Source organism: Thermobia domestica, chromosome 3 (assembly GCF_964235325.1).
Source record: "Thermobia domestica chromosome 3, izTheDome1.hap1.1, whole genome shotgun sequence".
Classification (NCBI taxonomy): Eukaryota; Metazoa; Arthropoda; class Insecta; order Zygentoma; family Lepismatidae; genus Thermobia; species Thermobia domestica.
The window spans coordinates 65,565,767-65,574,292 of record NC_137456.1 but is presented as its reverse complement, the minus strand read 5'-3'; the positions used below and the strand labels follow the sequence as shown (position 1 = coordinate 65,574,292).

Below are 8,526 nucleotides of genomic sequence, written 5' to 3'. Positions count from 1 at the left end.
ACGAATTTTATAAGCATAATTTTAGAAAATAAAACATAAAGCATAATTTAAAATATATAGCACAATTCTTGGAAAATACTGTTTAACTGCAAGTTTAACACAAGCCTACTATATAATTTTTTAAACCAATATTTACAAAGCAAAATCATTGAGAACGTAACAACGCAACAATGAAAAGCTAATTTTTATTTCTGTAAACTTTTCGGTGTAATCCTCTGATGTGGAGAAAGAAAAAGGAAATGAATAAAACTTTCCACCAACAACGAATAGTACACAAGAACTCCACTCTATATTGTTATGTGTATCTCTTGAACTTGAGCACTTTCTGTATTTTTTGGTGATATATTTTACTTTCCCTTTTTGTATATACGATGCACCTCTAAGGCGCACACAAGTAAAACAAAAACTGACTCGAGTAAAGCATATCTCTTTACAATGCATTAAGTAGAAATTTCATTAAATATGAAATAAACTGGTTGCATAAAATATTAATAAATAGATCAAGATATTTAGAATATTTAATGTATAGTAAATATTTTACATTATACACCATTAATATAAAACAATGAATGAAATTAACAATAAAGCATAAAAAAGCATAATTTGGAAGAAAAATAAAGCATAATTACACAAAAAATAAAGCATAATGTGGGTTGCTCTAATTATTACCTACATCAACCACTAACTAAATAAGTTTTTGTGCTGTAGAGAAGCGAAACAAAGTCTGCTTTATCAATTTAAAGCACAATTTTGAAAAAAGCCCAACATTTCCCAAGCAAAAAAGCGAAGCAGAAAAAAACGTTTTTTTTTTTCAAAAAAGCCGGTTTTTTTCCGAGCCCTTGCATCTCTAGTTGCGAAGCATGGTCGCTTACTCTCGGAGAAGAACTCAAGCTGAAAGTAGGCCCTTTTTGGAAATAAAATCCTGAGGCAAATATTCGGACCCAAGAGGAACGGGAATGGGAATGGCGGAAACTCCATAACGAGGAATTGCATAATTTATACTGTTTACCAAACATTGTTAAAGTCATCAAGTCTAGGAGGCTTAAGTGGGCAGAATGAAACAAAGTAAGATCTTTTTCAAAATTATAACTGGAAATCCGATCGGAAAACAACCATTAGGAAGACCTAGGTGCAGATAATAGGACAACAGGGGCACACTCATGGGGACCATTGGGTCCTTACCTCCCAAATTTCCTAACTCAACATACATTTGTACACTTTATCAATAAAACTATACTTGTTTAACAGGGAAATGATTGATATAGCATGAAAATTTGATCATACATTTCAGTTGTACTCTTTCTCTTATGAAAACAATCTAGTTCTATAATTATTTTCTGAAAATATATATGGAATAGCATTTTACCATTTCTTATCGTCTTTTCGTATGCAGAATGATACCCGTTCAATACTGTATAGATATATTGTCTTGTAGCATTAGACCTACCTCCTCCCCCCAAAAAAAAATTGTGTGCGCGCCTGGAGGACAATACTAAGATAGATATCGCAGAAATATGATTACAAAGTAGAAATTGGGCCCAGTTGGCTAAGGACAGAGGTAAATAGAGAGCTTTTGTGAACGTGGCATTGAATCTCCGGGTTCCATAGAGTTAGTCCTGAACCAGGAAGATTTATTATTTATACTAGCATTTCAACCGCTTGATTTCATACTTACTATGCATGATTCCTGGAGTTATTTCTAGCATAAAGAAACAGCATATCGCTCTTGTTTCAGTGATAATCATACGAAACTACAACAAATATTACATACTTAAAAAGTAAAAAGAAAAAACGCAGTCGATAGGATTCGAACCTACGCTCCCAGAGGGAATCTGATTTCTAGTCAGACGCCTTAACCACTCGGCCACGACTGCTTACAGGCTAAGTAAAGCCAACTATTAAATAGATAGTTGGGAAGTATGTTTTAGCTTTATAATATGTAATAATTTGAGTGAAATTACATTTCGTAATACAACTAAATGATTTGTCAGATTGTAAGTCTTTCCTTTCATAACTCTACGTGTATTCTCTCTGTTGCATTTGAAAGCATCCTTATTTACTGGTGTATAATTTCAAAAGCAGCAGAGGGATATCTTTATAGTTTTGTTTGATGTTTCTTTAGGAAGAAAAATATAATTTCAGTAGTTTTGTTATATTATTTGAAATTTATTTGTATGCTGATTCATGATTGAGAACGATCTATGAACAAAACAAAATCCAAATTTGGTGTAAGAAATAAGTTGTCATAGTGAGGTAAGTGCGTGGGTATCTTCTGTTCCGGGTTAGACTCCGGCAAACTGATGAAACACAAATATATACTCTGTTAATTCTCTACTTGTTGTATAAATATATGGTGAGAACACCGCCTCCTCGATTCACTTACCTGCCTGTTCATTCTTTTCAAAAACCATTGTCTCCCGCGTGAACGCTTGTTTTCTAATTTCGACGCTAGAGTGCAGCACGTACTGCCCATTTTCTGTGAGTAAATCCTTATGGTTTGCATAGGAATGACCACGCTTTTCCAATAGTTTAGAAAAGAAAATGGTCTTATATTGTTGGGTATCATTCTGCAAAGCAAGAAAAGGCAAGTTGGAATACAATGGAGTGTTATTTCATGAAATACCATCCGATAATGAACTACGTAAGAACATTAATAGGGGTATACATGAGGGATACTAGATTTTCCGTTTTTTCCTCAAGCCTTTGTCAGTTCCATATACGAAACTCTCTAAGTCATTAAACTAACTGTGTACTCCACATTTGATGAGTTGAACAATGAGGTATATTGACGAGGAGTTATAAAATGAAAAAGATCTCCAGTATTAGACTTCCAAACTATACTATGTATAAGTGTTGGCAGTCTTATAGAACGGCTATGTCCTTCGGTTGACAGGTATCAGAGCAAAAACGGCAAGAGCTATCGACATGCAGTTTTCGGGAATCGATTCAGTGTCCCTGGAATATTTTCCATCTCCTTGGACTACCTTCTACTTAAGACGGAAGTGGTTGAAATCGACCACTTCCGGTTTCAACAGTAAAGCTTATAACTCAAAACGGTGATAGATAGCCACAAACTGTTTTCGGAAATTGATTCATGGCCTCAGGGAAATAACCTCTGCACCCCTATATTTTAGTAAAACTGGAAGTTGAAGAAATTCAGTACTACGTCCAGTTTCAATGTTGATTTTCATATAGCAAAAATGATAAGAGATTTTGCGAAACGTTTCTCAGTAATCGATTCAGTTCCAAGAATATACTCCATGTCTTCAATATAGTATTCAATTTGCATAGCTTGGAAGTCTACTGTAGTTTCACTGTCTGAAACGATACTCACTTGTATATTTTGGATATTGTTGCTCGCGAGACAAGATTTAAGCTACCTCATCTCAAGAAGCTGTTGCTATATTGTGAGACAGCCTTGTCATCTCGTTTCTCATAGACAGTTGCTGTTTCGTATCGTGGGCAACACTAATTTTAATTTTAAAACAAATCGTGGGCAACACTAATTTTAATATTAAAACAATGTACAGTTTGGCTTAGAGTAAAAACAATCTATATAACATGTTGTGGTGTGGTTTGCGATAGCCCAAAGTTTATTAGAAAAGGTACAATTCTTTGTGTTTCACATTTGTATTAGTAATGACTAGTGTTGGGGTTTAAACTTCCTTATGATATATATATATATATATATATATATATATATATATATATATATATATATATATATATATATATATATATATATATATATATATACAGTGTTGATTAATTCGTGTGTCAATTTCATTTGTTCACTGTGCAAAAGTGGTATGAGGTAAAGCCGTGGAATTTGGTGTAACTTTAGACGAAAGACATAATTTTTGTTTCGCCATAGAAGCATGTCACTTGTACTGAAGGTTGAAGAGATATAGGGTCAAAGATCAAATTTCGATTTTTTTTTCCTTATGGGATTCCAATGTTAAATTCTGAAAGAGCCTGAAAAAACGTAAATCGAAGTGATAACAAAGAAAAAGCTGTATGGTATGATTCTATGTCCAAGCCAACCAAATATGCGTCAATTAAGTGTCATGGTTAGAGGTCACTGTCAGATTAAGGTCACTGCATTCAAATTATACCGAATATCGCATATTCATAAGTACAATGCGGGGGGCCGGGGCCCCCGCCCCCAGGATCGGCACTCTTGCTTATAGCATCAGAGTTCCTTCATACGAAAGCATAAAATTGTATATAGTATTCTATTTAGGCCAATATATGATTGAGCGTATTTTCATTTTTGTGCCTCAGCCGTAACATCAACAAATGTGTTTCTATTTGAACAAATATTTTTTTCTACTTCTTCAATGACTACCGCATATTATTTCTTTTACGCAAACCATTTAAATTTCTTTACATTCTTTTTATTAGCATGTATTGTGTACGTACAGATGTCAAACTGCAACGCAACAGGATTGACTATCAAACGGTAGGTAGGACCATGGTAGGACCTGCCACCTAGTGGCAAATTCGTTATGACAGGTACACACATTTTTTGGCTGATTGAGCAGGCAGCTTAGAGGGAGCGGACGGATGTAGAAGGCAGTGGGTGAGAATAATAAATATGGAAATTTATATAATTGATATGATCAGTGGTTAATTGTAAAGAGTGTAATATAAAAATATACGTAATGTATATTATAGAATGATAGTTTCTCATATATTGCAAAAGATGCATTGTATCCAGTAGTGTGGAATGCTGAGATGAGAAACGCAAGTTAGGTACTTTCCCCGAACTTGTTTAAGATGACATAGGATGGAAGAAAAATCTATTTGATCGTATAAGATGTGGGTAGACTTGGGTAAGAAACATGTAATAGTCTAAGATAGTGGTTCCCAACCGGTGTGTCGCGCAGCCCCATGGTCTGGGTCATGAAAGTTTAAATAGAATTACTACTTCATAGAAACATATAACCTTACAATATTACTTTTTATATATGAGACTATTAATAATTAAATGTCAAATAAGTTTGTTGCGATGCCGTGAGTGTTCAGTAAAGTGGGTCGTCAGTCAAGAAAGGTTGGGAACCACTCGACTAAATTACAGCGCTCAAGTAATGTTAACCGTTGGTAAAATTTGTCGGGAGGAAAGATGGAGGGATTTTTGTTTATATGAGAGAAGTGGATTATGTCTTATAAGTGTGTAAACTAACACTGGTATGAAGGTTTCAGGTATGTACACTCATGTCCAAAATTATTGTCGCATGTCTATAAATATGTTTTTGTAGAAATATAATTTGATAAGAAATTTGCCCAGTATTTCTTACAATGTTAGTACGTGTATAATCGGCAAAGACATGTATGTGGCAAATTTCATGTCAAAAGAGCAGTAAATAAGAACAATAAAACGAAAATAAAGCTTTTTTGTCCATTTAGCAAAATTTTCTTTTACTCATTGTAATTTTCGTATTTATAATTCTTTTCCTATGAAATTTATCACAAATATAAATTTCTCAATTATACACATAGTATCAGTATCAAAAGTATCATGAAAATCATTATCAAATTATATGATTACAAAAACATAGTTATAGATATGCGACAATCATTTTGGACATGAGTGTACCTAAAAAAGCAAATTTATAGTGTATAAAGGATACCAACATCGGTGACAAAACATATCCTTGGGAATACTTTATGAAAATAATGTATGTAATATGATATCATTCATCTGAATAACCCAATTGAATACTTATTCTGCCTTTTTGGTTGGTTGTATCAAAGTTTCAAAGAGTGGATTCCATGCTATATTGGTGTCAAAAAGAAATATCAAGATATTTCACTGATTTATTAAGTGTATCCAGATTCTTTGAAACATAAAAGACTATGTAAAGAGAGGTTGCAATGAACGTTACTCCTGCGTCTTTGTGGAAGAAAGAGACGTGTTTGTGTTCATGTATGGTTAATTCAAACACCAACAACTGCCAGCCGTACAAACTTGTCCATAGCATCCCGATTTCGAAGAAACCACTAATATTTTTACTTGTTTTGCCACATCCAAGTGTGATAATACCATCTGTAAAGAGAAATAAGTAGAAAATTTTCGGGAAATCGGACACATGTGACAAAATGGATCCTTGGGGAATACCTTAAAATAATAATAATAGTAATAAAGTGTTACGTGATGGACTATAATCAATCTGAACAAGTCAATGTTGTTTGTTCTGAGATTTTAAAATTATCGGGTGTAGATTTCAAGAATAAGGGAATATTCACTGTAAGCTGCATTTTAAGAGCAAGACATAAGAGAATAACGGAACCCTTCCTCTGTAACGTCCATGTTCAAGCTACGCAGAAGGTACTAGTACCGTGTAGGTGGATAAAACAACTCTAGGGGGTCCTTGACGCCAAAGAGCACCGCTAAAGACGAATAGTATCACTCGCACGCATGGGTCTTTTTTCTTTTATTATTGTTGCGTGTATCTGAGGTATTCTTCACCGCATCCAATCAATTCTCACACTCATAATTGTGCGTCACCATACTGTGTGCGTGTGTCTGTGTGAGGAGCAAATATATAACTTTAAAAAAAAACTAAAAAGAAAGCTCTTCTGTCGTTAATATTCATTACACATACTGTACATGTAAATAACTCATACACAACACACGTGTCAGTTCTTAAAATTACCTCGAAGCATTCAATTGGATTATTTTGACATCACAGTACAGAGTGTAAGCGGCGGCGCGGATGTGTAAAATGATCATTACCAAATGTATATGCTGCCGAGAAATAGAGGGGGGGGGGGAATATGGACATAACAGATGTATACAAAGACACCCGATGTATTTTTTTCCCCAGGAGGGTCAAAATTTTGTGTACAATGAAACTCGTAATTAAGAAAAAATGTATTCAGCACTGTTAGTGGTGGAATATTAAGTGATAAAGGGGCGGTTTGGGGGAAATTATTTATTTATTTATTTTGAAAGTTCACTATGTATTTACCTTAGCAGCATATTTGGTACAGAGTGACCCAAAGAAACCTACCATTTTTTAAAAGTTAATAAAACAAAAAAAAAAAGATATTAAAGATAGAAAGTTGTTTATTTAAAAAATATAAAATTTTATTGAAATAGTTTGTAATTGAGTTAAGATGAAATCAATAGGGAAATTTTGTTTGTTTACACAATTACTTAAATGGAAATGTATGTACATTTTTACTAGACAAAAACATCATCTTCTTGGGCATTTTGCATGATGTTTTCACATGGCTGTTGATGTCTTAAAATATCTCCTTAAGCATGATTTAAGTTCTTGGACATTCTCACAGCATCAATATTCTTAAACGTACAAGCACTTCTAGGGGGGCCACATGATTTTTCTTTTCAACGCTGAACCATTGTTCTAAACAAAAGTGCCTGAACTCATGAAGTCGGCGCTCATGAGTTCAGAACTCATGCTCACTTGAGTGAGAGTTCCAATCATGATGAGAGCGTGAGGTTGAAAAGGTGTTGTGAGAGTAAAGTCGAGTGAGCGTGAGGTAGAATTGATGTCATGAGCGTGAGTTTTAGTGAGTTCAGTCTAAAGTGGTTACTTTGGTTCGGAAATTCTCCACCTACTGCAAGATGATCTTCCGATCAGAGACATTTTCATTACGTGGAACAACAAACTTTAAGTGAAAAGTTCTTTGCGTTGTAAATAGAGACATGCTGCTTTCGAAAAAAAAAAAAAAAAAAAAAAAGTACTTGAACTGCGTACGAGCGATGAGCTTATGACCAAACCAAGATGACAACTAAAGACGGCAGGAGAGTAGTGAGCGGAAACTACGTTCTCCTACCCTCTCGCCCCTCCACTGACAGCGCTACAGACGATCAAAATGTGTGAGGTTTTATTGGGTATTCAGTATAATGACCAACATAGGGAAACGGTTGCCCAACGTAGACGAACTGTCGGTATGGCTAGGAATTGATAATTGCAGAAACAAAGTTGAAAAATTTGTTGACCCAACGTAGTTTAGAGTGTATGTTGGGCAACCAACCTTTGCTACTGTATATATGTAGTATATATATATATATATATATATATATATATATATATATATATATATATATATAGGGCCGCATTTAGGGGTGCACCGGAGCACATGTACCCCCCTTCACTGTAAATATACACTATAAAAAATGAGAACCTAGCAGTGAAAAAGCAACATTTTCCGATACTTTCTGCTATCATGTGTCCGTTTGAGCAAAAAAAAAAAAAAAAAAAAAAAAAAAGTTTTGCAAAAGCAATAGTTTAAGTCGATTTTCTGAAGGTTGAAGGAAAAGGATTCATTCACACCACAGATGCCTAAAGGCATTTAATAACTTAAAAATTTAAATCAAATGTAGTGGTGGTTATTGGTGCACCCCTCATCAAGAAATTCTCGATCCGGCCCTGCATATATAACACCCTTTAAACGGGAATATTAAAAAAATAAACGTTGGGTCACAGGTCCATTTATTCTAAATGAAGAGTTGATATATAATGTTGATCTTTCTAAGTTGAGTAGATCGTGAGA

The 8,526-nt window shown here is 34.3% G+C and overlaps 1 non-coding gene across 1 annotated transcript; it reads right to left on the bottom strand.

Annotated features, from left to right (window-relative positions):
* Nucleotides 1-1,792: 1,792 nt before the first annotated feature.
* On the bottom strand, nt 1,793-1,874 carry TRNAS-AGA (transfer RNA serine (anticodon AGA)). Its single transcript has one exon. It is a non-coding gene; the product is annotated as a tRNA-Ser (tRNA).
* Nucleotides 1,875-8,526: the final 6,652 nt, after the last annotated feature.